This window comes from Cnephaeus nilssonii, assembly GCF_951640355.1.
Source record: "Cnephaeus nilssonii genome assembly, chromosome: 7".
Lineage (NCBI taxonomy): Eukaryota > Metazoa > Chordata > Mammalia > Chiroptera > Vespertilionidae > Cnephaeus > Cnephaeus nilssonii.
This window is the reverse complement of record NC_137078.1, coordinates 51802637-51828882: the sequence shown is the minus strand read 5'-3', so window position 1 is coordinate 51828882 and position 26246 is coordinate 51802637.

Sequence of the window (26246 nt, the reverse complement as noted above, 5' to 3'; positions counted from 1 at the left end):
CAATGATTAGATTATGCTTATTGATATAATTGAATATTATAAATTAATAAGAGTAATTAATTGCATCAGTCTTTCAGACAATGAAGCATGAAACATTTTATAAAATTAGCATTTCAAATATTCTAGTACTTGTTAGAAGGTGTGTTTAAATTTTCAGTTAAAATGTTGAATGTGTTAAAAAGCCTAATTTTATAGAGAATATCCCATAAATAGGTTTCAGAGCAAAATCCTTAGAAGGAAGATTATCTTGCCTCCAGGAATTATGGAAAAACCTTAAAATACAAAATCATTTAAATTTGGAATTGTCACCACTCTTTATGTAGCAAATTGCTGTATGGTGATGAAATATTAATAAGATGCACCATCAGGATTTCAGGATGGGAGGTGAAAATGGTGAGGAAATGTTCAAGATATTGATCATAAAACACTGATATGAATTCACCCTGACTTTAAAACCAGACCCAGATAAAGATGTCAATAGATAAGAAACAATACAGTAACCTTTCTTCTAGTGAATATATGAAATTGATATCGAGATGAAATGAATCCACAGTTTCTAAATTGTATCATTTTCTAAACCTATGATTTTTCTTTCTGGAGTTTATATGACTTTGGAAAATAAAATATCTTTGGAAAAATTAATTTTTCCCTTCTTCATCACTGTCATTTCCTAGTCTCTGAATCAATTTCTCTGGAGCGGGAATCACTTGGCCTTAGCATTTAGGCTCAGTTCTGCCCCGTTATACTACCTGTCCTGCGTTGTACTTGAGAGTTATTTAAGGGTCTAAATCAGCACTTGTGGAATAACATCAGGGTACCCTCATTGTGATTTGATTCTCAACTGGTACCCCATTCTAATAACAGCTTCTATCTTTTCCCTGCCCCACATAGGAACCTTACTCTCCCAGTCATGATTCTCTGCCTGTGTCATTGTCTGTGTGATCAGCCTCAGTCTTTGCTTGTCATTTTATGATTGAAACTAGAGGCCTGGTGCACAAAATTCGTGCACGGGGGTCCCTCAGCCCAACCTGCACCCTCTACAATCCAGGAGCTCTCAGAGGATATCCTACTGATGGTTTAGGCCCACTCCCCATGGTTCTCTGGTCTCTGCGGGCCTGGAGGTTTCGCTGCAGCCATGGAGATGAAGCCCCCATGCCCTGCTCTCCGCTCTTTGCCGGCCTCCCCATGCGCAATGTGAAGGAAGCCTCAATGCCCTGCAGTGTGTTCTGTCTGCCGGGCCTGGGGGCTTTGAGGACACTGACACACTAAGGAAGCCCCAATGCCCTGCTGTCCAGGTTCTGTTTGCAGGGCCTGGGGCTTCCCCACTGCCATGGAAGCCGCCATTCCCTTCTGTCCCGGCCCGGCTCTGTTTGCAGGGCCTGGGGCTTCCCCGCTGCCAGGGAAGCCTCCATGCCCTGCTGTCCCGGCCCGGCTCTGTTTGCAGGGCCTGGGGCTTCCCCGCTGTTGCAGAAGCCACCATGCCCTGCTGTCCTGGCTCTGACTCCCGTGTCTGGGGGCAGATCAAAAACCCCTCCGGAGGTGGATCCAGCTTTGCTGCTCCTGCCGACAGGCTGGACACTCCAGCAGCGGAGCTGAGCAGACTGGGCTCCGCCATCTTTATCTTCTCAATGGCCGGATAGGCCACACTGAGTCCCACCCCCCAGCCTCCCGCCCGCCCAATCATGGGCGTAGCGGAGTGATGGTTATTTGCATATTACCCTTTTATTAGGTAGGATAATATTCTTTTTCTTTTCATGCTCCCTTCTACCCAATTCTCACCAACTTCTACTATTCAAAACCTAAACCAGAGGCTAAGTCCCTGTCACCAGCCAAGAGAAACTTAATGCAAACTGTTTTGCTGCCCGGATTCTGGTGGTAATTCACCCAATAGTCTCAAAAATAGCGAGTCACTTAACTGTTGGGGTACTCCTCAGTGTAGATTGCTCCACTGGGTTATAGCTTGAAGTATGTGATGGTGTACTCTTCAGGCAAATGAAAAATAACAGTGCATCAAAGCATGAAAGGAGAAACCACAGATATATATCAAGCGGCAGCTGTGTGCACTATACAGAACCTCATAAAAGTGTGTATTATGCACCTGCTATGTTTATTAAGGGAGATTATTTTTAATATAATCTACCATGTTACTAAACTAAACTAAATTTGAAATTGTGGAGAGATTAGAAATGTACACTTTTTGTTTCTGAGGATGTTGTGTTCTAGCTATGGAGGCAGAGCGAAGATGAGAAACATAAAGTAGGGATGCTTAAAGGATAGTTTTAACAAGAAGAACCTAATTGCCTCTAGTTTAGAAAAGATACACTACCGTTTTTTGGCAATTGGTGTAGGATGGCAGTGGGCATGGTGAGTAGGATACAATGTTTGAGATATAATCTAACCTGTAATTATTTTGATTTTTGTAGCTGGTGGTATTCCATGTCCACTGCTTTAGTTGCAGATAGAGAGAGAAAGGTGTGTTTGCTCTTTCTGTATTTGGCATCCACATTTCCAGTCTCAGCACTACATCCAAATGAAAGGATAAGAGTGGTATGTATCATCACTGAGTAGATGGCACATACCTGATATGTAAACAAGTGAGCAGCCAAAACACCCAAGGCTGACATTCACTCTTGAGTGTGTAATACCTTCAGTGTTTCAAATGTTTTGTAATTCAGTCAAACATATCAGTCTGAACTATAGGAAGCAAACAATTCATAAATCTTCTTATTGTGAGACCTTAGAAATGAAACACTTCTTATAGTTTTCTAAACACTGATGATATATGTTGCTCAGAAGACATAACTAGGTTGAACATTATAGCAACATCTGTAGAAGCAAAATGAAAACTATCAATATGTGTCAACACCAGCAATAACTCTCTCTAACCAGCTGCATCAATTAATAAGCGTTCTGTAAAAGAAGCAATACATTTTCAAAAATGGGGAGGTACCCATATCTCAACATCCATTACAATGAAAAGCAGCCTCAGAGAATACAGCCCCTCAAAGCTTAGTATGATAAATTCATCAGGTGAAAAGTTTAGCCCCTATTTCAATAAGGGAAACCTCTGGGATCACTTGAAGGAAAAGCAGAAGAGGAAAGAGCAAATCACCTGGGAACAGCATTAACATAATTGAGCACTTAAATGCATAAGAAACAAATTGAGACCACTTAAGTAAATAAGGAGAAAGCTATGCAAAGACAGCATCAAGATGCTACAATTGATCTTTAACTGCTCCCATCTCTGGAATTAAATAAGGCTGGCACTCTCAGGACTAGTTCCTTAGCATTGAGTTAATTAGTTATGTGCCCTGCTTCTCCACTGACAGCTTGGGTTTGAACCCAAGCGCCAGCACCTGGCAGATGTGTCATCCTGGGCAAGGTTCTTATCTTCTTCAAGACTCAGTTTCCTAATAGCATTGCTTTATAGTGTTATGATTTTTAAATGAGGTCTTTGGATAATTGTTTACCATAGTGTATGGCCCATTATAAACTCTCTAAAATGTATTTTATTATGACATGATAATTATTATTATATGTAATATATATAAATATTATGAATATATATGTATATATATATATATCTTGATGCTGTCTTCATATAGCTTTCTTCTTAGTTACTTAAGTGGTCTCAATTTGTTTCTTATGCACTATTATTATTATGTAATGATAATTATTATTACCAGTTCTGAAGAGACACATAAGCTTACAATACATACTTGTATAGGTAAGTACAAAAGAGTGGTTTGGTAGTTAATAGGATTTTTTATATTAAAAATATATCAACTCAAAAGAAATATTAAATCAAGACTATTTGGATCTTCATTAGCATTGCTTTATTTTTTTAAGGAAGATTGAAAGGAAATTGATTCACTGAGATTATAAATCTTGTAATATTCTAACCAAGTAGGGAAATTTAAGAAGGCGAAGTTTTATAAATTGTCTTATTTTTTCACTGAAACTACTTAAAAATATAGCATCAATCTTGGTCAGTAAAACATAATAATTTGGACACTATTATTGAACTGACTCTTACACCAACCTTCTACAACATGCATGGATCTAGTTAAGAGAAATGATTATAGATACTTGCACATTATATGTTGCATTCTATTATTTAATAATTTTGGTAAACATTTTATTGAAATTCAAAATATGTAATCAAGTCATAAATCTTAGGTTTACAGGCTGGTAATTTTTTATGAAGTGAACACACCAGGGTAGTCAGTGCCAAGATCATAGTTTAGATCATTCTAAGCCTCTCCTGCACCTGTGCCCCAGTCATTACACACCCCGGAAGTAGCCTCTATTCTGACTTCTATCACCACACCTGAGGTGGTAAATGCTATTCTGTGTTTAAGGTTCTTTTGCTCACCATGAATCTATAATATTTACCTATATAATTGCTTGAAATATTGTCTTTTCTATTACATAATAAATGTATTTCCCATTTTACTGTTGATCGTGGATATTTTCAGTTTTTAGATGTTATAAATTGTGCTTAATAAACATTCTTGTACATGTCTGTATGTCTATGCTGCACTTGGTCATAGGATATACAAACATTTACTTATAGAAAAGACTGCCAAAAGTTTTACAAACTTGTACCAATCTGCAATACCACCAGAAGTGTATGAGAACACTGTTGATCTAGTTAAGGGCCCAAAATTGGTATTGTGAGTTTCTTTAAGTTGTACCATTCTGGTGAATATGGAGCAGTATCTCATTGTGGTTATAATGCACATTTTCCTGATAATTTATAACACTGAACATTTTTATATGCTTACTAGAGGCCCAGTGCACAAAATTCATGCAAGGGGAGTGGAGGGGTCCCCTCAGCCCAGCCTTCACCCTCTCCTATCCAGAACCCTTTGGGGGATGTCCGACTGCCAGTTTAAACCGGCAGTCGGACATCCCTCTCACAATCCAGGACTACTGGCTCCTAACTGCTCACCTGTTTGCCTGCCTTATCACCCCTAACTGCACCCCCTGCTGGTCTGGTTGCCCCTTACTGCTCCCCTGCCAGTCTGGTCGCCCCAACTTCCCTCTACCCTGCAGGCCTGGTTGCCCCCAACTCCCTCCCCCACACACACACACTGGCCTGGTCACCCCTCACTTCCCTCCTGCTGGCCTGGTTGCCCCATGCAACCTGCTGCTCAGTTGTTTGGTCGTCCCTCACTAATCCCCTGGCTGGCCTAGTTGCCCCACGCAGCCTGTTCGGTCATCCATTTGGTAGTGATGGTCACTTAGTCTTTTATATATATAGATTTGCGATTTGGATATCCTCTTGTAAAAAGCTTGCTCAAGTTTTTTCCATCATTTCTTTAAGAAATTTTTTAATTAATTTATAGGATTCATTGAATAGGAGTTCTTCTATGGATATATGTATGATAGATATTTTTTTTCCTTTTTGGGGATTTGCCTACTGAATCTCATAAAAAAAGTCTTTTGATAAACAGAAGTTTTCGTGTCTGATAAAATCAAATCTGTCTATCTTTTTCTTTATGATCAGTGATTCTTTTTTGTGCCCTGTTTTAAGAAATCTGTACCAATTTCAAAGTCATGAGTATATTGTCCTATAATAATTTCTAGAAGTTTAATTCTGTTATCTTTTACCTTAATTCTAAAATGTATTTCCAAATGATTTTTTTAGAAATCATTTAGGTTCAAGTTTCATTTTTTTCAGATGAAAACCATTTCTAAAGACATATTGAAGTCATGTAACATGTAAGAACAATTTCCCTGCTATGCTTCTTTTGAGAATGCTATTGAAAATATTTTCAAATCCTAACAATTTAACATTTAGATATGTCAAAGACTTTTAACAGTCCTAATTGCTAGGATTGCCAATATAGTTTACTCTGGCTTTAATCTGTCTCTTTCAAAATAACTTCTCTCAGGTTTTATGGTATCCTTGCAGAGAAATAGTGAGTGTACACTGGCCTTTGGCAATGACTATTTTATGTTAGTTGTTATTCTTTAATGCATCCAGCCATGTATTCATTCAACAAATATGTATAAAATATAGGCTCAGTGTTAGGTTTTATAGATATAATGGAGTATAAAATAGATGCTTTTATATATAGACAGTGTACACTTACTATGAAATGTAAATTCAATGATAAATTATTAAAACAATTAGCAGATTTTCTAATTTTTAAAATGGAGCATATGTATTCTGAGGTCATAAATCTGTAGATTCTGAGGTCATAAGTATATCTGTTCTGCTGGAGAATAGTTTGGTAGGCCATTCTTATTAACCTTTTGCACTCGGATGTCGAGTGTGCCTCGACACAGTTAGCATTAGAATAAAGGAATCGAGAAAAAAGCAAGTGAGTGCAAAGGGTTAAAGCATATTATTAATTAACTAGAGGTCTGGTGCACAGATTCATGCACATTGAAAGGAAATTAATTAGAAGAAATATTGTAGAGGCTGGGAGGGACCACGGGAGTTTGGCTTCAGGGCATGTCCAGCCCATCTCACCCAGTCCCCATCAGCCAGACCCTAGCAGCAAGCTAACCTACTGGTCAGAGTGTCTGCCCCCTGGTGGTCAGTGCATCATAGCGACTGGCCAAATGGTGGAACAAAGGGTCAGACATTTCGCATTTTAGGCTTTTATTATTTAGGATTTAAAGCTCTTACAATTAAAAGGATATAAAGCAATGAATTTGAAAAATTACATTTGCTTTTTAAATATTTTATCTGCTATAATTTTTATATATTTGAAACCACAGTTTGTGAGTGGATATAATCTGATTTAGAAAAAAAAAATACTACTTAAACACAAAATAGGATGTATAAAGCAGAGAAAGATAAAAGAAATAAAGTAATTCCTTAGTATTAAAAAGCATGCTGCAACAACATAATTAAGTAGTTAAATATTATCTTAATTACATTATAACCAGTAATGCAGTGTTAGCTTAATATAATAAAGCAGCCTGGGGGGAATTCTGGGTTTAGATCATATATCCATTGTTCATGCAGCAAAAAGCACATGCTTGTTAACATAAACTATGTGGCCACCATCGAATTGGCATATGAGCTGCCTAACCAAATGAAGGCAGAAGGAATGAAGTTTGATCCATTTGTCAGAATCATTGTATACCAGCATAGAAAAACAGATTCTGAACTTCATCTAGAATCTTGTAGCTCAAATCAAAATTCTGCAGATTATTAAATGAGAAGATAATGAGGAAAATGTAAAGATATGTTTAGACAATCAGTGAAATTAGTCTTGCATAAAATCAAGCTGTCCAGATTACTTTGTGTGGAACACAATAGGGAATGACCTGATATTTTTAGAAAATTATACGTTTAGGATAAAAAAAATTCTAATTTTTCAACCCACCCTTAACCTCTAATGAATATTTATAAAAAGCTTAGCATCTTTCCTTTTCATTCTTTATATCCAGTTCATAATCAAGCCTGAGGCAGATGTTTGTTGAGATATACCCATTTCAACAGTTACAATTTAAATGTATTCTTATTTCACTCATACTGGTAGTTAAATTAAATGCAAAAAACTTAATAATGCCCTTGCTTCTAGTCTCTTATCCACTCCATATAAACTACGCAACATTATTGAATGAAGCTATTGTTTGATTATATCAATTTCTCTTATAAAATGCCATAATTTCCAATTGTTTCAAATATAATCATCCATTTTTTTCTGCTTGTACAAACATACATCAGCCATTTTCTGATATATACTTTTTACTATTAAAATGGCTTGGCAATTCTTTCTCTTTGCATCATTCATGGAAATTATGAATTGAGTTATCAATTAATCTGGTGCTTTTAGGTGATATTGGAAATGTATTGGCACCTTGTAAAACACGGTGGAGCAAAAGTAGGTTTATAGTTGTTTGTATGATAAATGATACAATTATTAATAAGTAATAATACAAGAGTAAACTCTGTTTCCCGTACTCAACACTGTAAACCTACTTTTCCCCACCCTGTATCACGGTTTGAATTCTAGCCTATCTTTGCAATAAACTTTTAAATATATTATTTATAAACTCGGCACTGCAGATAATTCTTAACTTATAATTTTTGTTTCATCTGTTACATTTTCATAAATATTAGCTATCAGTTTCCTGCATTATTAATTCCAATATATGTTTTATTATTTTATACTTACCTAATTTGCCTTTCTATTTCATATCCTCTTTTCCTCTTAAGATTTTTAAACATGTGTAAGCTTCAGTTTTCCGTTTATTCATTTAATCAACCAATATGCATTAAATATTCAAAATGAACCTGACACTAAGTTAGACACTAAGAATTTACTAATGAATATCATAGATTACCCTCGGCATCCCATGGAGCCATTACATTTCCAAAGAAACATTTAAACTTGTTAGTTTTCTATTGCTGGTTAAGATTTTATTACAAATTTAGTAAGTTAAAACACTCATGTATTAGCTCACAGTTTTGTGTATGACAGGGTCAACTAGATCCTGACTCAATGGAGACCTCTTTTGAGGGCCTCTCAAGGCCAAAATCAAATTATCATCATGCTGAGCTTTTATCTGGAAACTCTGATTAGGATTGCATTTTCAAGCTCATTCAGATTGTTGACAGAATTCAGTTACTTGGAGTGGTGTGGCCAAGTCCCAATTTTTTGCCACTTCACCTTCAAGCCAACAGCAACATATTGAATCCCCCTTTGCTTCATATCTCTGACTTCTGCTACCAGCCAGAGAAAGATCTCTGCTTTGAAGGGTCCGTGTGATTATATTAGGCACACCCACATAAAAGGGGATATTCTTTCTAATTTAAGTTCAGCTGATTAATAACCTTAATTATATCTGCAAAATCCTTTTGCCGTGTAGCATAACATATTCATGTTATGGGGGTATCACTACCTGGAAAACATCACAGAAGACAAAATTCTACCTAACACACATGTGGACTAGAAAATATGTATTAGTATCTTCGTGGTATCTTTGTTGGCAAAGATGAAAAATTATAAACAACACAAATACTTATCTAAATATGATTGTCTAACCATTACATTGTATACATGAAACTCATAATAATATTAAATATAAACTGTAATTGAAAAAATTAAAATTTTTAAAAAGAAAAGAAAATGCACAAGTGAATTGTGGTCAATTCACACAATAAACTATTATCAAGAATTTTAAATTAATGAACTATAGCTACAGACCATAGTATGGATACATTTGAACAATATAACATTGAAGAATAAAAGATGGGGTTAAATTAAAATTAAACCAAATTAAAACTAAATGTAAAAACTTCCAAAAGGACTGATAACATGATTTAGTTAGGATAATAGTTCTCTCTAGAGGGAAATTTAAGGAAAAGTTGAGGTAGGAATTCATAAATAGATTTAAGGAACAAAAAAACTGTTCTTAAAACATGAGGATTTACACTAGTGTTGTGTTTATAGATTTTTTTCTATTATAAATAGGTACATACTTAAGGAAGAGAGTCATATGTGGGCCAGACTTTTCAGTACATAATGAACCAAGGACTTTGAAGAATCAAACTGTATCTGTATGTATGGAATTGCTAAAATATTAAATGTTATAGAAGAAAAAAAATCAGGGTGCTTTGAGATAAAATAACCTGGATACTGACTGAGGATAAAGGCATAAACAATCTTTCTTTAAAACAGTATGTAAGCTGAGCCCTGGCTGGCGTGGCTCAATTGGTTGGGCATCCTCTGGTGCACTGAAAGGTTGCCAGTTTGATTCCTGGTCAAGAACACATGCCCAGTTTGCAGGCTCCATCAGGGAGGGGTGTGCCAGAAGCAGCCGATCCATGTTACCCTCTCACATTAATATTTCTCATTCTCTCTCTCCAAAATCAATAAACTATTCTTAAAAAATAGTATTTAAGCTGAGATATTGAGGTTAAGGGCACAAAAACAACCTTTCTTTAAAGTAGTATTTAAGCTAAAAGATGAAGGTCTACAATATTAGGGAATTGGGTAGGAGTTCAGGGAAAAGCAGTTATGTCTCTCTGAAAATCTGAGTCCAGAGTTATGACTGGAAAAGAAATCTGTTGTGTGCTCTAGGGGCAGGGGTCAGATGTTGCTGCAGGATGCAGAGAAGTTGTGTGATGAAGCATATTTTTTAAAAGATGACTTTGTTCACTAAACAACTTGAAACTGGAAGATAGAAGGTTATGTCTTGGGACCAGGGAGACTCCTGTGGAGGACATTTACTACTGAAGATGAGAATTCTATCTAATAAAAGAGAAACATACAAATTGACCCTACCTCTGCTACACCAACAAGCTACACCCACCAGCCAATCAGGAGCGAGTATGCAAATTAACCCAACAAATATGGCAGCAGCCATGGAGCTGGAGCCAGCCAGAGGCTTGGGTTGCCCCCGGTGATGGAGGAAGCCAAGCCTCCCACCCTGGACTGACCTGGCCTCCGCTCAAGGCTACAAAGTTTCAATTGTAGAAGATAAATAAATCCCAGATACCAGGGCCTCCACTTGGGTTGCCGGGGAGCGTGGCTGGCCTGCAAACCACCACAGGCCCCTCGCCCAGGCCTCCCCATGCTCCAAGGGAACCCCCACCCTGATCCAGGACACCTTTCAGGGCAAACCAGCCGGCCCCCACCTATGTACCAGGCCTCTATCCTATCTAATAAAAGAGTAATATGCAGATTGACCATCACTCCAACACACAAGATGGCTGCCCACATGTGGACACAAGATGGCCACCATAAGATGGCCAGCAGGGGAGGGCAGTTGTGACCAGGCCGGCAGAGGAGGGAAGTTGGGGGCGACTGGGCCTGCAGGGGAGGGCAGTTTGGGAGGAACCAGGCCTGCAGGGGAGAGCAGTTGGGGGGGGACCAGGCCTGCAGGGGAGGGCAGTTTGGGGGGACCAGGCCTGCAGGGGAGGGCAGTTAGGGGTGACCAGGCTTGAAGGGGAGGGCAGTTAGGCATCAATCAGTCTGGCAGGGGAGCAGTTAGGCATTAATTAGGTTGGCAGGGGAGTGGTTGGGGGTGATCAGGCTGGCAGGCAAGAGTGGTTAGGGGCAATCAGGAAGGCAGGCAGGCGAGCAGTTGGGAGCCAGCAGTCCAGGATTGTGAGAGGGATCTCAGATTGGAGAGGGTGCAGGCTGGGCTGAGGGACACAACCCTCCGTGCATGAATTTTGTGCACCGGGCCTCTAGTGTAGTAAATAAAAAGAAAGTATTCTATGGCATTTGACCTGAATAATTGGGAGAATGGAATTACCATTTACAAAAACAGGAAATATGGAGGGGATAATAAATTTGAAAGGCTACTAAAATTTTATATTTGAATTTAACTTTTGAAGCTCATTGCACATTCAAAGGTATATGTTAAGTATGCAATTATATGTATCAATGTAGAGTTCAGCAAAGCATCAAATGCAGATTAGCAAATTATTAGAATATACATAGCATTTGAAAGTCAATATATTGGCTGTTAGGAATCAGTGTAAACTGATGAGTCCTGAGACTGTCCAATATGGATAGATCTCAAAAAAATATTTCAATTAATTTGCACCAAAATAATAACATACAATAAATAAACATTTAATGACATATAAAAATTGTTTTGTGTGTGTGTGTGTGTGTGTGTGTGTGTGTGGAGTGTGAGTAGTGCAAATTAAAGCATATGGGCAGGAAGTGATACCCAAAAATATTGGGATAATGGATGCCTCTGAGAAGAGTGGGAAAAGCATAAACTTGGGAAAAGCATACAAATATCTTTCAATTTTGCCATTAAAGTTTATTTTTTAAGGAAAACAATTTGAACATAGGAAAATTGATTAAGTGGCTGATAAGAGATTAGACAAAATGACACAGTGTGCCAGAGAATTCTATTTAAATGTTTGTTTTAAAACTAAATGGGGTAGGGAGATGCGCTAAAATTGAGGAAGGTTGTGGCTTTCAAGGTTTTTTCTTTTTGCTATTATTACGAATTTGTTGTTTAATTTTGTACAAAGAGTGTTAAGAACTTATTTGTTTCCATTCTGACCAAGAAACAGCTTTTGTTAGGAGTGAGATAATTTCATCATTAAAGTGGGAATGTAAAGAGATGTGATAAATGTAATTAAATTGGTGTGATTAAATAGTCCATATCTTTTGGCTTTTAATTTTTCTAAAGTAAGAGACAAAGACAAAAGCTTAGAGTCACAGTTTTTGAAATGTCTAATGGAGACATTAGAAATTGAAGGGGCCTGGATATATCAGATAGCAATTGTGGACAGTAGGATAGCAAAATTATTATAGAAATAATTAAAAATTTCTAAGTGGTTTTATGTCTTATTGAGTTGAGGATGTTGATAACAATTGGAAATCATATATATACTAGAGGCCCAGTACACAAATTCGTGCACAGGGGGGGGGGGGTGTCCCTCAGCCCAGCCTGCACCCTCTCCAATCTGGAACCCCTCGAGGGATGTCCGACTGCCCATTTAGGCCCGATCCCGGTAGAATCGGGCTTAAATGGGCAGCCGGACATCCCTCTCACAATTCAGGACTACTGGCTCCCAACTGCTCGCCTGCCTGCCTTCCTGATTGCCCCTAACCACTTCTGCCTCCCAGCCTGATCACCCCCTAACCACTCCCCTGCCAGCCTGATTTATGCCTAACTGCTCCCCTGCCAGCCTGATTGCCCCTAACTGCCCTCCCCTGCTGGCCTGATCCATCCCAACTGCCCTCGCCTACTGGCCATCTTGTGGCGGCCATCTTGTGTCCACATAGGGGCAGCCATCTTTGACCACCTGGGGGCAGCCATCTTGTATGTTGGAATGATGGTCAATTTGCATATTATTCTTTTATTAGATAGGATAGAGGCCTGGTAAATGGGTGGGGCCAGCTGGTTTGCCTTGAAGGGTGTCCTAGATCGGTAGGGGGGGTTCCCTTGGGGCATGGGGAGGCCTGGGCGAGGAGCCTGTGTTTGTTTGCAGGCTGGCCATGCTCCCTGGCAACCCAAGCAGAGGCCCTGGGATCTGGAATTTATTTATCTTCAATAATTGTAACTTTGTAGCCTTGAGCAGAGCCAAGCCTCCTGCTTGCTCCGTGGCCATAGCCATTTTTGTTGGGATTTATTTATCTTCTATAATTGAAACTTTTTAGCCTTAAGCAGAGGCCTAGGCCAGCCACGGTGTGCAGGAATCTTGGCTTCCTCCATTGCCAGGGAAACCCAAGCCTCCTGTTCGCTCCATGGCCACAGCCATGTTGGTTGGGTTAATTTGCATACTTGCTCCTGATTGGCTGGTGGGCGTGGTTTGTGGGTGTAGCTGAGGTATGGTCAATTTGCATATTACTCTTTTATTAGGTAGGATGATCCCCCCTCTTCCCCCGAAAGTAAATTGTTGGGTTGAGTTATTATCTGAAAGAAAATTTACTGCAACTGATGTCTTGGTTATTTTAGCAGGCCTTTGCAGTTAATGGAGCTATATCACCAGGCTGTTTATTTGCAAGATCTGTGTGGGCACTAGATGACAGGTCAGGACTTGCATTATTTCCAGGGAAATGTTCACTTTCAACCAGCTAAAGCATGAATGCTAGACTGTTCTCTGAAAAGCTGGAAAGTAATTGTGGAAGTTTGAAAGCTTAGCTGCCTGGTTCTGTTTGGCCAAATTTTATCCTTTTTCTAAACAACAATGTTCCAGCTCCATGACTAGGAAAATTTAGGCAGTGGATGGAATCCAAGGTTTGCAGTTTTGCCATTTAACAGACTCTTTGATTCATTATATTGAGGTTTGTTCTATTCCATGGCAGGTTTGTTCTATTCCATGAAGAGGGCTGTTTCTAAATGCTGGATCAAGTTGAAGCAGTTTATGACTCACTGTTTCCCTTTAAATCCAATAATTAAATCCATCACTTTGGGGTGTTGTTAAAACATGGAACATGGTTATTTAAAATGAATGACTATTGCATTTTTATCTCTATTTATTTTCCAATAAGTCCTATATTTAGGAGAGTTTCTGAGTCCCCTCATAGTTTGGTTAGTTAATCATTTTAAAAGTGACATCATTATTTTACTTAAAACTACCCCTTCTTTAAAAAAAATAATTGTAATAACCACATCTTTAAATTCCATGCATTGGTCAATACTATTTGCAGAAATCCATTCAAAGTAGTTTAGGCAAGAAAGATATGTATAGGCACATATCTTGTGGGGAGCTCAGTAGAGTCATGTTTTATGCAGAGAGTGGTCAAATGATATTTGTAAGAACCTCTAATACTATTTCTTGCCTCTTGACTTGGGTTGGGCTGCTATCAGAAAATACCATGGATCTGGTGCTTAAACAACAGCCAGTTATTTCTCATAATTCTGGAGGCTGGGAAGTCTGACATCAAGGAGGCAGCTGATTTTGTTCCTGGTGAGAGGCTCTCTTCTAGTACTGCAGATAGTTGCCTTCTTGATGTAGCCTCCCATGAGGGAAAGAGGAAGCTCAGGTGTCCCTTCCTATTATAAGGGCACTGATCTCATCATGGGGGCATTCTACCCTCATCTAACACTAGTCACCTCCCAAAGGCTCTACCTCCTAATACCATCACATTTGTGATTAGGACTTTAACATCTGATTTTGAGAAGAGGAAAATGAGCATTGGCTCATTAACATCTGTCTTTGTTTTCTTATTTTAAATTCACATTGTAGACAAGCTTCCTTCATGTGGCACGGCATGCCATCCATTGCCCTGGACATATGCCTTTACAACTTTTAAACTGTCCTATAGAGATGGCACCAGAATATAGTCATGTAGTATAAATGCAAACTAAGGTGAATTGAAAAATAAATTATAGAGTACACCCAACCCCCTGAGCTCTCATTATCCTACAGAGAAGTGTACTCAGGCCAAACATGTCTGAAAATAAGACAGGCTCTGCTTGGGGAATCCCATTCTCCTGTATCACTCCATCTATATATATAAAAGCCTAAGTGACCATCCAACTGTTTGACCATTCGCCTGCTAGCTCTGACGCACAATGACCACCAGGGAGCAGACACTCTGACCAGTAGAGGAGGGAGCCTGAATCAGCCTTGGGTTAGGTTGCTGCTGGGACATTGTCAGCCCCGAATCTGCTTCACCCATACCCTGGACCCAGATCCCCGCAGGCCAGGCCGAGGGACCCCACCAGTGCATGAATCCGTGCACTGGGCCTCTAGTATATTTATAAGGAAGGGAGGCAGGAAACGTCTAGTTGAGTACATTAACAATGGGAACTTACTGGTCAAGCAGAGTCTCTGGAACTAAGAAGCAGAAATGAACCTGCTCCTCCCTTGAAATGGCTAATTGAGACTTGCTTAATGAACTTTCAGATTAAGCTTAACCTCATAATCCACAAGGAAGAGCTATATCTCCCCGCCTGTTATTCTTGTTTCTCAGCAGTTCCCTCCTTACATTTCTATAAGAATGCTTTGTGATTCTGGAGCTTACATGCAATATTATATTAGTTTCAGATGTACCACATAGTGATAGACATTTATATACCTTATGAAATGATCACCCTGATAAATCTAGTACCCATCTGACAACATACATAGTTAATACACTATTATTGACTATATTCTCTGTGCTGTACTTTATATCCCCATGACTATATTTACAACTAACAATTTGTACTTACCTGAGATGAGGGAGCACCTGATTCAAAGTCTTAGCATGACTATTTGGAATTGCAGAGAAATTCTCCAAAGAAAGGGATTGCTGTCACTAGAATAATGAGAATGGGAATGTCTGAGGGGGCTGAATGAGGGACCTCTAGCCACCACAGACAGATAGCATTGCACTACTTATCCATGTTTACAAGTGTGTGCACTGCTTACCTATCCCCTTTAAGGGTGAGTTTATTAAGTGGTCCAAATTAATACATTATAAACATGGTGTTGTTTTATTTTATTTTATTTTATTTTATTTTATTTTATTTTATTTTATTTTATTTTACTCCAATCACTGTTTCAGTCATATTCTGGGAAACATTTTGTTATCCGTCCCAAATAATATTGGACAGATTGCAGAACACCCTGTTACTTTCAAACCTATGTTTGTTTTAGTTCTCAGCTCCATCTTTATTTCAACCGTTTCCCCTCCTCAGACATCTGAACATATCATTCCTCTTCCTTCCACATTCAGAGGTGAGAGATACATGTCTGTCTTTGAGATACATCCTCTTCTTGTCTCCTCTAAATTATGTGTCCTGCAGTGAGTTGGGGCTCATAGACAAGAGAGGGAAAGTTACATGTGTTTCTCTATAAACAGATGGTGTTGTAGGTTGCTTTCTTGGTTGGTTCTGACAGCTTTTCTGACCACCACAGATATTCTCTGTGTGGAAAGTGTGCCAATGATTTGAAGTACACGTATCAGATTTTCTGGAGGTGCTGTGATCCTCCCCACTGCACAGTTCCCTGATTTGTGAGGTATGGCTCAGGCATCCCAGGCAGTATACTGACCAGGCCTGTTGCTGTGCTATTTTTTACAGTGGGGAAACTTCTCATGACAATACCAACAAATTGTTTAAATACAAATACTTCTTGTTTCCCTTAACCGATTGGAAATTTGAGCATTTATATGGGGTGAACATAATCAATGTCACTGCTTTCTTCTACTGGGATCCCAATGAAGAAGAGTTGGCTATATTATTCAATATCATGTAAGATGTTTTGTGACTAATTTGGCTGGACCACATGCTCAGATATATAGTCAAAGATTATTCTGGATCTTTCTATAAGGGCTTTTTTTTTGTGTGTGTGTGTGTGTGTGTGATGAGGTTTATATTTAAACTAGAGCCCGGTGCAAGAAATTCGTGCACGGGGGTGGTGGGTCCCTCAGCCCAGCCTGCACCCTCTCTAATCTGGAACTCCTTGAGGGATGTCTGACTGACTGTTTAGGCCAGACGGGATCAGGCCTAAACAAGCGGTAGGACACCCTTCTCACAATCCAGGACTGCTGGCTCCCAACCACTCGCCTGCCTCTACCTGATTGCCCCTAACCACTTCTGCCTGCCAGCCTGATCACTCCCTAACCACTCCCCTGCCAGCCTGATGGACACCTAACTGCTCCCCAGACAGCCCGGTTTCCCCTAACTGCCCTCCCTTGCAGGCCTGGTCCCCCCCAACTGCCCTCCACTGCAGTCCTGCCCCCCAACTGCCCTCCCCTACAGGCCTTGTACCCCCCAACTGCCCTCCCCTGCTAATCTGGTCTCTCGCAACTGCCCTCCTCTGCTGGCCTGGTCACCCCTAACTGCCCTCCCCTGCTGGCCATATTGTGGAGGCCATCTTGTGTCCACATGGGGGCAGCCATCTTTGACCACATGGGGTGGCCATCTTGTGTCTTGGAGTGACGGTCAATTTGCATATTACTCTTTTATTAGATAGGATTGATAGACTTTGTCTTCCATAATGTGGGTAGGCCTCATCCAATCACTGAAAGGGTTAAAAACAGTACAAGATTGATCTTTCCCAACAAAAAAAATCTGCAGCAGATATCCTTTGGACTTGAAGTGAATATCAACTCTTCCAAACTAGGTTGCTTATTCTGCAGATTTTGGACTTGCCAGCTTTCATGACGTGAACCAGTTTTATAAATGTATATTTATTTTATCCAATTACAGAAATCCATATATATCCTATAAACATTTTTCTAGAGACCCTAATACAGAAATATTAAGAAACCCAGATTACTCACCTGTAAGGCTACAATAACAGTTAATGAGAGGTGGGATGGATTGTTGCCCTTGTGGTCTACATTACTAAATATATCAGTCTTCTTGTTTCCTTGAGATTGGCCCCACAACCAATTGTCCCCTGCTCAGGGAAGATCCGTGTATTTGGAAGATGTTCAAGAGAGGAATAAAATGCCAGCTATTGTGTCTGTTAGGGTCCCTAAATCTCTACAAACTAATACTTCAGATACCTCCTCACTTAGAGATAGGTGCACATGGACATGGTGGTCCCAATGAGTATCCACCATGCACAGACCATCCCAGACTAAAAATGGGTGCATTGAGGAGGTTCCTGGTGACAGCTTGTCTAGTTATGCCCCTTTAAAATAAACCCTAAAAAAGTTATTTTCCCCAGCTGTTTGCAGTTTTTATTAGAATGTGGGGCATTTTGCATTTTTTTTTGAGCCCAGAATATGGTGATTTAGGCAATGGGAAAGTTCTATCCCATCTCCTATTATCCAAGACTTTTTCTGTCTTGAGGTTTTGTAAATAGTAATTTGATTTTATTGGGATATCTTAGCATAATGAGGTGGTTTTTGCTGCCCCTACTTCTTCATTTGGATACTACACTTTTTACAATGGCTATGTGAATTCCTGCCAGTGAAAACAGGCATGCTTTCCTAATTGTGACAGTAGAACAGGAAAATGTGGGTAGTCACCTGGCTAGAGTGCTGGCTTGGACTTTAATACAGGAGCAAATGTTAGCAGAATCATTGGCTCTGAGGGAAGCTCAAACTGTATAATTTATTTCTTTGCTATGGGGGCAGCCACTAGGACACAGGAGGTTTGGAATTGATTGACGTAAGCCACAAGGGCAAGTAGAGACCATGTGTAAACTTTAGAAATGTAAACTGCTCCATAATTTTATCAGCAGATTTCTACATTGGACAACACACATAGCTAGCCCTTAATTTATAACTATTAGAGGTTGGGAACTACTCAAATTATTTTTTAATGTCTTTAACCAAATGTATACACATTTTGTTTAAGAGAATTATACACCAGATTAGCTCAAGCGACTTTCTCTGACCCTTGTAACCAAATATGCATTAAAAAGGTATAGATAAAATATGAGAAAACTTTGAAATAGCAAAATATGATTCAAATTTCCTTTGTTTGGCAAATAGGCAGTGGAGCATTTGTGTGAAAATTTCAAAATTATACCCTGTAAGAAGTTGGATTGGAGGATGAAAGTTGTGTTTTGAAAAAATCAGTAAAATTGAAGTAATGGTCAAAACTGAATTAAATTATTCCTAGCATTTTTCTGAAATAGAATATATATAGTCATTAAAAAGAAGAAGTGCCTTCAGAACCGTAATCCTTGATGTCAAATGATGTCAAACAAGACACATTAATGGCGAAGAGTTTCATAGTAGTTAAAATAGCCTATAGCAACTATTAATAAATAGCTTTCTTTTAATGTCGCCAGGGTTCTGAAAATGAAATACTGCTCTCAAAACTTTTTTTCCCCAAAATACGTATTTTCTTAAAAAAGAATATGGAGAAAAATAATGTCAATATAAACATCTGGAGTCATAAATTATGAGGATTTAACTTACTTTAGTGTTCCAGCTCTCCCTTATCACCACACTACACTGATAAGAACCTATCTCAGAACATTTTAATTGTTGGTACAATCAGATAAGGTAACTAATGACCTATAGCAAAGTGGAATAGTAAAAAAAAAAAAAAAGCAGCTGTTTTCAAAGGGGAAAATACTGGCTAGTGGTTCAACTTTGTGAACTTTTCAGTACATCAATTAATGATGCTAGGTTTTAATAGCCAACTTAAATTTAGATGCTAAATCATTGTATATTGTTTGAAAAGGTAAATTTTAGGGTAAATTAAATGATTTTGTAGACCAGTACAACACAGGATATAAATTTGAGAATATGAGGACTTATAAAATTTAACAAATAAACATTAAAAAATAATGCTCTATAAATTATGTTACCTTACTAGATGAAAAAGCCTAAGAACAATTCAATAATACTACACCTGTTAAATATATTAACAAATAAAATGGTGGCACAATACTTGAGTGTGAACAATTTTCATTAATATTCTTAGAAACCCTGAATTTTCCCAAATTAAAATGATAAAAACATAGGAGCAATGAGAGGTATTTGTTGGTAACAATATAATTTATGTTTGACATAGTGCACTAAGAGGGTCAGAATACATTTGTGAACATTAAAAAAAAAAAAAAAGAATGATAGAAAGTACACATATTTAGAAATTAGAATCCTGACTTTACTCTTTGCCTTTTGTCATCTTAGGCAAGTGTCATTTAGTTCCTTGGAGACACAGTTCATTGCTTCAGAACAAAAGAAATAATATATGTAAAAGTGCTTTGTGTATTTTAAAATGCAATACAGAATTAAGTTGAAAATAGAATTTAGTTCTCCTCTGGAGTCCAGGCTCAACCACAGGAATTTATAGAGTAACTAGAGGCCAGTTGCACGAAGATTCATGCAAGAATAGGCCTTCCTTCCCCTGGCTTCACTCCCGGCTGCCCAGGAGCCTGCAAGTCCTCGCTCCTGGTGGAGCGCTATTCCTGTAGCTCCCTCTGCCCTCCACCCTCCCCATCATAGCAGGCATCCTGCCCTGCCCAGCCTGTCCGTGCCTGCATATGCAAATTAACCCACCATCTTTGTTGGGTAAATTTGCATACTCATGCCTGATTGGCTGATGGGCATCGCAGAAGTATGTTCAATTTGCATAGTTCTCTTTTATTGGTGTATATAGAAGCCCAGTGCATGAAATTCATGCATGGGGGGGTGTCCCTCAGCCCAGCCTGCACCCTCTCCAATCTGGTTGGGCCTAAATGGGCAGTTGGACATCCCTCTCACAATCCAGGACTGCTGGCTCCCAACCGCTCGCCTGCCTGCCTAATTGCCCCTAACCGCTTCTTCCTGCCAGCCTGATTACCCCATAACCACTCCCCTGTCAGCCTGATCACTCCCTAACCACTCCCCTGCCAGCCTGGTCACCCCTAACTGCCCTCCCCTGCAGTCCTGATCACCCCTAACTGCCCTCCCCTGCAGGTCTGGTCCCCCCAACTGCCATCCCCTGCAGGTCTGGTCCCCTAAACTGCCCTCCCCTGAAGGCCTGGTCCCCCACAACTGCCCTCCTCTGCAGACCTGGTCACCCCCAGCTGCCTTCCCCTACTGGCCTGGTTGCACCCAGCTGCCCTCCCCTGCCGGCCCAATCACCCTCAACTGTTCTCCCCTGCTGGTCTGATCGCCCACAACTGTCCTCCCCTGCCGGCCATCTTGTGGCAGCCATTTTGTGATGACGTCATGGTGGCAATCTTGTGACGATGTCACGCGATGCCACCTAGGCTTTTATTATATAGGATTAGAAATCAGGAAAGTGATCCTGGGCCATCTTGAACTGTATAACAAGAAGGATAAATGTATTTAGAAGAATTCTAGGTGTGGGCTTCTCCTTATGAGAGGAGCTATTACAAAGAAATAGGGACAGTAATTTGAGAGGGCTATGTTTTGCAGGTACAGTCATTTTTTAGAATCTGAATTTTGGTATTAGTGCCGGGTAAGGGATGGTTAAATAACCAGTGCTGACAGATGAGGTGAATATAAAAAAGAAACATTGTAGTAAGTGACTACAAGGAAAAAGAGAAATGTAGATTTTAGCACATTCTGTAACAGCCTATTTTACTGAGTGATGTTGAAGAAGAAACTTTATAAAGGTTTACAAGGTTTTTACTGTGGGAAACACACATGTTGACTACAAGAAACCTATATCTTAAAGGACTTTGAATTTAGATTTATGAATGGTCATTTGTTTTAGAAGCAGAAGAGTTCAAATAGGCCTTAAAGTGACCCACATTCTATTCAAAAGAAATATATAGTATATATAATGTCATGACACACTACTTAATTTTAAGATAATATAAATCTTTCCTGTGGTGAATTCTGTTGAAAGGAGTTTCATTAACTGCATTTTTCACTCCTGTAAGACACTAAGTATAAATATTGGGTTAGCATTAAAGTTATATACATCCTCTAAGTTAAAATATGTCACTTTATTTTTGTTGTATATAAAATATATTTCATTAAACATGTTTACCTATTTTTTGCAAGTTTTGTTTTAGCTTGCAGTTATAAACATCCAATAACTCAATTTTGAACTTTTTATAACTAAGTTAATTTTCCTACAAAAACAATGCTTCATGTATTCAGATCAGTAATTTTCAACCTTTTTTATCTCATGGCACACACAACTAATTACTAAATGTGGCACATCCAAACTTTTTGTTTTTTTGCCGATCTAACAACAACAACAAAAAAGGTATAATTTTGATTCATTCACACTGGATCACTATCGTTGTGCAGATTGTTGTAATTTTTTTATTTGATAATCTAAGAAAAAGAGGTTAGTGATCCTGACTAAAGACTCAGGTATTGCATGTTTTAAACATACCTGAGGCACCATTTATTGAAGAAACTGTCTTGACTCCATTGTGTGTTCTTGCCTCCTTTGTCACATATTAATCTACACCAGGGGTCCTCAAACTTTTTAAACAGGGGGCCAGTTCACTGTCCCTCAGACCGTTGGAGGGCTGGACTATAGTTTAAAAAAAACTATAAACAAATTCCTATGTACACTGCACATATCTTATTTTGAAGTAAAAAAAAACAAAACAGCAAAAACACCCACATGTGGCCTGTGGGCCATAGTTTGAGGAAGCCTGATCTACACTAATAAAAGAGTAAGATGCAAATTGACCATACCTTTGTAATGCCCACCAGCCAATCAGAAGTGAGTATGCAAATTAACCCAACAAAGATGGAAGGTTAATTTGCATATGCAGGTGCTGAGTGGCGGGCAGCGGGGCGTGACACCATGGCAACAATGCAGGTGTTCTGCACCACCCAAGCCGCTCCTCCCCAGCCACTCCAGGCCTCTGGGCAGCATGGGAAGGCAGAAAGGTGGGTCTGGGCCTGAGCGAAAAAGTGGCTCCAGCCAGAGCAAAGGCGGTGCCAGCCGCCAGGAGAAGGAAGGCCCATTCTTGCACGAATCTTCGTGCATTGGGCCTCTAGTAGAGCATAATGGCTTAGGTCAATTTCTGAGTTCTCTGTTCTGTTTCATTGATCTATATGCCTGTTCTGATGCCAGTACCAGGATGTTTTGATTACAGTAGCTTTGTAGTATAACTTGATGTCTGGTATTGTGATTCCTTGAACTTTGTTCTTCTTTCTCAAGATTGCTTTGGCTATTTGGGTTTTTTTTTATTTTTTTGGTTCCATATAAATTTTTGGAGTATTCTAGATCTGTAAACTATGCCATTGGTATTTTAATACAGATTGCATTGAATCTATAGATTGCTTTGGGTAGTATGGACATTTTTGTGGTTCCATGTAAATTTTAGATTTTTTTTTTTTCTGTAAAAAAAATCCATTGAAAATCTTTCTGCATCAAATTTATAGATTGATTTGGGTTGTATGCATGTTTTAACAATAATTACTATTCTAATCCATGAACATGGGATACTATTTTCTTTATTAATATTTTCTTTAACTTATTTCATCAAATACCTTATAGTTTTCAGTGTACAGATCTTTTACCTCTTTGTTAATTTCTAAGTATTTTATTGTTTTTGATGCTATTACAAATGAGATTATTTTATTTATTTATTTTTTTAGATACCTCATTGTTAGTATATAGAAATGCAAGTGATTTTTGTATTTGATTTAATAACCTACAACTTTACTGAAACTGTTTATTAGTTCAACAGTTATTTGGTGGAGTCATTAGGATTTTTCTATATGTAAGATCATGTCTTCTGAAAACAGGGACACTCTTCCTTCCTGATTCAGATACTTTTTATTTCTTTTGCTTGCCTGATATCTCTGGCTAGGACTTCCAAGACTGTTTTGAATAAGAGTGATGACAGTAAGTACCCTTGTCTCATTCCTGGTCTTAGACAGAAACTTGCAACTTTTTACCACTAAATGTGTTAATTGTGGGGCTTGTCATATATGGCCTTTATTATGTTGAGATATGTTCCTTCTATACACAATTGTTGATTTTTTTATCATGAATGGATGCTAAATTTTGTCTAAAACTTTTTTTGCAACCATTTGAGATGATTATGTGATCTTAAATTTTTAAAAAAATTATAATCTTTATTGTTGAAAGTATTACATATGACCCTTTTCCTCCCATTGACCTCTTCTAGCCTGCCCCAACTCCATCCCAGGCCTCCATCACCCTATTGTCTGTGTCCATGGATTATGCATATATGCATACGAGTTCATTGGTTGATCTCTTTCCACTCACCCTCCCCCCTTCCATCCCTGTGAGGTTCCACAGTCTGTTCAATGCTTCTATGTCTCTGGATCTATTTTTGTTCATCAGTTTATATAGCTCATTAGATTCTATATATATGTAAGATCATGTGATACTTATCTTTTTCTCACAGGCTTATTTCACTTAGCAAAATGCTCTCCAGGTCCATCCATGCTGTTGCAAATGGTTAAGAGTTCTTTCTTTTTTACAGCTGCATAGTATTTCATTGTGTAAATGTACCACAGTCTTTTAATCTACTCATCTGCTGATTGGCACTTAGAGGCTGTTTCCAAATCTTAGCTATTGTAAAATTGTGCCACTATGGACATAGGGGTGCATATATCCTTTCTGATTGGTGTTTTGGGTCTCTCAGGATATATTCTTAGAAGTGGGATTACTGGGTCAAATGGCAGTTCCATTTTTAATTTTTTGAGGAAACTCCATACTGTTTTCTACAGTGGCTGCACCAATCTGTATTTTCACCAGCAGTGTATGAGGGTTCCCTTTTCTCCACCTCTTTGCCAACACTTGTCCTTTGTAGATTTGTTGATGATAGCCATTATAGGTTTTTAAACTTTTTTATTTTTATTATTGAAAGTATTACAGATGTCCTCCTTTCCCCCATGTCAATCCCCTCCAACTGTTTCCACTCCCTACTCCAACCTTTTGATCATGTGATTTTGATGTTTCATTCTCTTAATGTGTTGAATCACATTTATTGATTTGTGTATGTTCATGGCATACTTCAAAGACCTAGAACAAACTCTCCAAAAATTCATCTGGAATAAAAGAAGACCCCTAATAGCTGTAGCAATCTTGAGAAAGAAGAACAAAGTTGGAGGTATCACAATACCAGATATCAAGCTATACTACAAAGTCACTATTCTCAAAACTGCCTGGTACTGGCACAAGAACAGACATATAGACCAATGAAACAGAACAGAGAACCCAGAGTTCAACCCAAACTATTATGCTCAATTAATATTTGACAAAGGAAGCAAGAGCATACAATGGAGTCAAAACAGTCTCTTCAATAAATGGTGTTGGGAAAATTGGACAGATACATGTAAAAAAATGAAACTAGACCACCAACTTACACCATACACAAAAATAGACTCAAAATGGATAAAGGACTTAACCGTAAGATGGAAACCATAAAAATTTTAGCAGAAGCCATAGGCAGCAAAATAGTAGACATTTGTGGTAACAATGTCCTTACCAATACAGCTCCTAGGGCAATGGAAACTAAGGAGGGAATAAACAAGGGAACTACATCAAAATAAAAAGCTTTTGCACAGCAAAAGAAACCATCAACAAAACAACAAGAAAGCCCACTGCCTGGGATAACATATTTGACATTGTTCTCTCCAATAAGAGTTTAATCTCTAAAATTTATAGGGAACTCATACAACTTAATAAAAAGTAGGTAAACAATCCAATCAAAAAATGGGCACAGGACCTAAATAGACACTTTTTGAAAGAAGACATTTAGCAGGCTGAAAGACATATGAAAATATGCTCAAAGTCACTGATCATCTGAGAGATGCAAATCAAAACAGCAATGAGGTACCATCTCACACCTGTCAGAATGGCTATCATCAACAAATCAACAAAAGCCAAGAGCTGGTGAGGATGCAGAGAAAAAGGAACCCTCGTGCACTGCTGGTGGGAATGCAGACTGGTGCAGCCACTGTGGAAAACAGTATGGTGTTTCCTCAAAAAATTAAAAATGGAACTTCCATTTGACCCCGTAATCCCACTTCTAGGAATATGTCCCAAGAAAACAGAAACACCAATCAGAAAGGCTATATGCACCCCTATGTTCACTGCAGCACAATTTACAGTAGCTAGGATTTGTTGAACTATCCTTAATGGCCCAAGAATAAATCCCATCTGATCACTGTGTATGATCCTTTAAATGTACTGTTGATTTCAGTTTGATAGCATTTTTGAGTGTTTTTTTGCATCTGTATTCATCAAGGATACCAGCCTATAGATTTCTCTTCTTGTACTGTTCTTGTCTGTTTCTGCGGTCAGGGTGATAATGGCCTTATAAGATGAGTTTAGGAGTGTGCCTTCCACTTCAGTGTTTGGAAGTATTTGAGAAAGACTGCCGCTGAATAATCTTTAAGGTTTGGTAGAATTAACCAGATAACTATCTGGTCCTGGGTTTTACTTTTTTGGGAGGTTTTTCATTACTGATTCAATCTCCTTACTTGTAATTCATCTGT